Raw genomic sequence first — 4,775 nt, forward strand, 5'->3', positions numbered from 1 at the left:
AGCCGCCGCAACGTCTAGCGGCGGCACCCCGATCGTCATTAGGGGGGCAGTCCCACATAACCCGGGCCATTTGTAAACTCCCTTCCCAGAGGGGGGCCCGGGTATCCATAAAGGATTTCCACACGAAAAAAAAAGGGTTGCGATCCGTGGGTCACGTGGTGGGGATCACGTGACCTCTTTCTACCAATGGCGTGTCGTGTCTGTTTTACTGAGCGCGAGGGGATACTGTTTCCATATATCTTCAGTATTTACCAAGATTATACGCGCGCGTAACAAAAGCGTATACGTATCATTTCCATACCTCCAGTCACACCTGAGATCATACGCGTGCGAAAGGAAACCGCGAATGATACTGTAAAAGATATTATAGTGTTGATCTCGGTATTTTACGGATGATCACACAGTACGATGAGTATGAAAATGGGATGATACTCGCGGAATATCATGTGCTGTTAGGGATCCTCGCAAAGTGCGTCTGTCTCTCTCTCTCTCTCTAGTTCGCGTACTGTCTATCCGCGCCAAGTGTGTCTGTGTCTCTCTCTAGTTCGCGTCATATCCGCTCCAAGTGCAAGTTATACGAGCATACGCTCTTTCGATTGTAATTTCCTTTTCATTTCTTATACGGTCCTTCGATGTCACGCAACAAGGAGGCTGCGATTGCAGCTACGCTATAATAATTCTCGACTGAATTTGTGTTTAACATTAAATATCGTTTATTATAAGGTTTTATGTTTCCTCTCGTCTGTCCTCTCGCCGCTCAACATTAAGGCGGATGAAAGTCCCGCACTCACTGAGTTCTATCTATCATTAAACAACAATCTTTTTGAAATAATAATAATACGGAAGACTAATAGGAATATTTGTGTTAACGTTTCTTATAATATTTTGCGCAAGCTGATTAATAAACTCTTATTAAAATAAATTTCAAACGCTTTAGAAATTTTATCATATCGTATCGAGTTATTTCAAGTGTTTATAAATGTTTTTCCGCAACGCGGACGGTTCTTTATCGCAGGTTTTTTATCAACTCTGTTAGCTTTACATCGAGCGACCGCTTGTACCCATACGGCACATATAGGTTGTCACGGAAAGGTTTCGGAAAGATTTGAAAATTATTTCAATATTTTGAAATTTTTAAAGATGACGCGGTAGTCGATCGTTGCCTTATTATACTTTTACAAAAGTTGTAAGTCGATTGGCTACCGCGTCGTCTTTTGCCGCGCGGCAAGCGTTTCAACGTTCCTATATATGTGACTCCAAAAGCGAGAAAAATCTTGTTGTAATATTCGCGTTACTTTTTCAAAATCGCATACGATAGATCTCTGAAACATTTCTGTTACATCGTTTCGTACGACACATTATAGAATTCTGTCGGAAATGTCGAGCGTGAAATGTGAAATATTGAAATAATTTTGAAATCTTTCCGAAACCTTTCCGTAACAATTTGTGCTGTATGGGCGGTGTATGATTTGTATACTTGTAAATAAATTGTTCCGTAAAGCAGATAATACAGTGTACGATTAGAATATTAATGTTTGATACTAGATGGATTTTGGTTTAAAGCAGAGAATATACAGTGTACGATTTGTATACTTGTAGATAAATTGTTCTGTAAAGCAGATACTACAGTGTACGATTAGAATATAAATGTTTGATACTAGATAGAGAATACAGTATGATTTAGAGAAGAAACGTTTAATACTCGATACATGTTTCTGTAAAGCAGACTGAATTCAGTGTACGATTAGAAATTAAATGTTATATACCGATGGATTTTGGTGCAAAGCAGTGAATATATGTATACAGTATGATTTAGAGAAGAAATGTTTAATACTTGATAAATTTTTCTGTAAAGCAGATAATACAGCGTACGATTATAATACCGATGTTTGATACTCGATGAATTTTGATACAAAATGTTTAATACTTTATACATGTTTCGGTAAAGCAGATTGTACGCAGTGCGTATGCTTTGAATACAAAATGTTACTCGATGGATTTTGCTGTCGAATAGACGATACTGTGTACGGTTTGGGTACGGAATACGTATTTGTCGCGTAACAACTTGATTGCGAGTGCGTACAATTGCATTAGCTTTGCGCGTTCCATCTTTTCTCGTAGGCGTTTCCATGTGAACGCCTCTTTAGTCACCGCGCGCGCGCCTGTACCGTATGTATGGCCAGCGAACGAGCTACAATGTCACGAGTATAAGAGCGACGAAATACTCGTATATGTTTCCTACAGCGAGTAATACGATAATTCAAGTAGCGTGGCGTATAATACGATACTAAAGATATAGTATTATTCAACGAGTAAAAAATTACATGCTACGATTGTTAACGTATATAGGTCCTTGAAGATATAAAATCAATTAGAAATTAAAGAGCTGCCGTTTAGGACCGGGCATAGGTGTAAGTAGCCAGTTGAATCAACGATGGAGTGAATTCATATATACCTTTCCAACTTATATCCTGTGCGCCAGTCTTACATACCAGCCTTATATAACACAAGTTAATTATTTATATTATAATTTAACTGGCTAATACATACACACCTATGCCCGATCCTAAACGGCCTCTTTCTAATTAAAAATTACATGTTCTCGATGCGCATTCAACTGCGAGTACTACGGCCAATTGAATGTAATTATAATTGACGAAACCATTCCATTTAATTCTGATATTAAGCTACGTTCAATCTACACGTTGAATTACTCGGTGGTTTACAAAGAAATCTCTTTTTCCAGGGGCTGATCCATCGCTACCTATTGGAGATAAGTTTAGCAGACATCTATTTTGAATGTGGAAAGGTAAGAAACTAGAAATGTAATCTGAACCGTGCAAATATTTCATCTATGATAAAATGCGAATGCGAAATTTTCTGTTTTTTCCATTTTTCTAGTATGCCGATGCTACGCGATTACTTGCCGAAGCTACGAGTCTTGCGGAAATATCTCATTTCTCGCTAATAAATCCGTGTATCCGCGTCCCAGTGAGAAATGATTCGTCGATCGACGTCGAAACGACGTCGAATCGACATCGACACCGTCGAATTGACCTCGATTCGACATCATTTCGACGTCGATCGACGAATCGCATTTCTCACTGGGGTCGAGTTGAAATGTTAAGCACCAAGTCTAAGCTCCAATTCAACCGAATATATTTTGTTACTCTATCTTTTTTGCAAAAGTATAATCGCTACAAAAATATCTTTACTGCAAAAGTATCTTCTTTACAAAAATAGTGTCTCCACAAAAATCTTCTGTACAAAAATATCGTCTCCACAAAAATATCTTCTCTACAAAACTATCTTCTCTACAAAAGTAATGATATCAACAAATTGCGCCAAATAAATCAACGGATATTTATACAAACTAGTTGCTTTAGCATTAGGGTCTGATTAAAATATGTTATATTTCTTAAAAAATCAAACTAAAGATTTTATTGAAAAAAATAATGGAGTTAATAATAAAACACCGATGAAAAGAATAGCAACTGTTTAGAAATTTAGAAACTCTGTATCTGTTCAGGCGAATTAAGGCCTGTGTCCATGACGCTAGTACTTGGTTCAAGTTCTAATTCCGCGAAATATGTAGCCAATCAATGTAGCTGTCCCACAAAAGCTGTAAGTTGATTGGCTACGCAATTCTCAAAACTAGAACTTGGACCAAGTACTAGCGTCATGGACACAGGTCTTAATTCGCCTGAATAGATACAGATTTTCTAAATTTCTAAACAGTTGCTATTCTTTTCATCGGTGTTTTATTATTAACTCCATTATTTTTTTCAATAAAATCTTTAGTTTGATTTTTTAAGAAATATAACATTTTCTAATCAGACCCTAATGCTAAAGCAACTAGTTTGTATAAATATCCGTTGTTTTATTTGGCACAATTTGTTGATATCATTACTTTTGTAGAGAAGATAGTTTTGTAGAGAAGATATTTTTGTGGAGACGATATTCTTGTACAGAAGATTTTTGTGGAGACACTATTTTTGTAAAGAAGATACTTTTGCAGTAAAGATATTTTTGTAGAGATTATACTTTTGCAAAAAAGATAGAGTAACAAAATATATTCGGTTGAATTGGAGCTTAGACTTGATGCTTTTTTTACCTTTTTTAAAGAGGTAAGTTTTTTACGTGATATCACACATATTGTAGTTTAATTTAATTATAAGTTTCCATACTAATTCATTCTAAGATTTGATGTACCTTGGCGGAGATAAAATTCATAATTCGAATTGTCATCAAATGTCTACATCACGCATTTTCATGCACTACACATATTTGATGCATCTTTTCTATTTACAAAATTGGAGCATTATAATTATAATTCTGATTGTTCAAATGTTTTCTGTATTACACGATACATAAAATTTTTAAATGGAATTCTGTCTCGAATTCTGTTGCGAATTATAGATCGTGTAAAGTGGGCTTTAGACATTAGACACGTCTAATTGTAAGAAACGTATTTTAAACTAACACGTGCTGCCTGGGATATGTACAATAATATTGCAACGGTCAGAAATTTTCTGAGCTAAGATTGGGTTAGAGGAATAATTCAATTTCAGCTTCCAATAAAAAATATTCTGCTAGCTCGACCAATGTTACCTTATTATAATTTAACAAGGTTTTCTGAACATTGAATTGTAACATTTACAAGACATTACAATTCAGCGGCCATTAGACGTTTTTGCAATATCTTATTAACGTTGATTTTACAAATCGTAACATAGGCCTGGAAATACCGTCTGTTAGGAAACAGCGTAAAAATA

This window comes from Vollenhovia emeryi, unplaced genomic scaffold (genome assembly GCF_000949405.1).
Source record: "Vollenhovia emeryi isolate VEMERY1.0 unplaced genomic scaffold, V.emery_V1.0 DF940256.1, whole genome shotgun sequence".
In the NCBI taxonomy this organism is placed as follows: Eukaryota; Metazoa; Arthropoda; class Insecta; order Hymenoptera; family Formicidae; genus Vollenhovia; species Vollenhovia emeryi.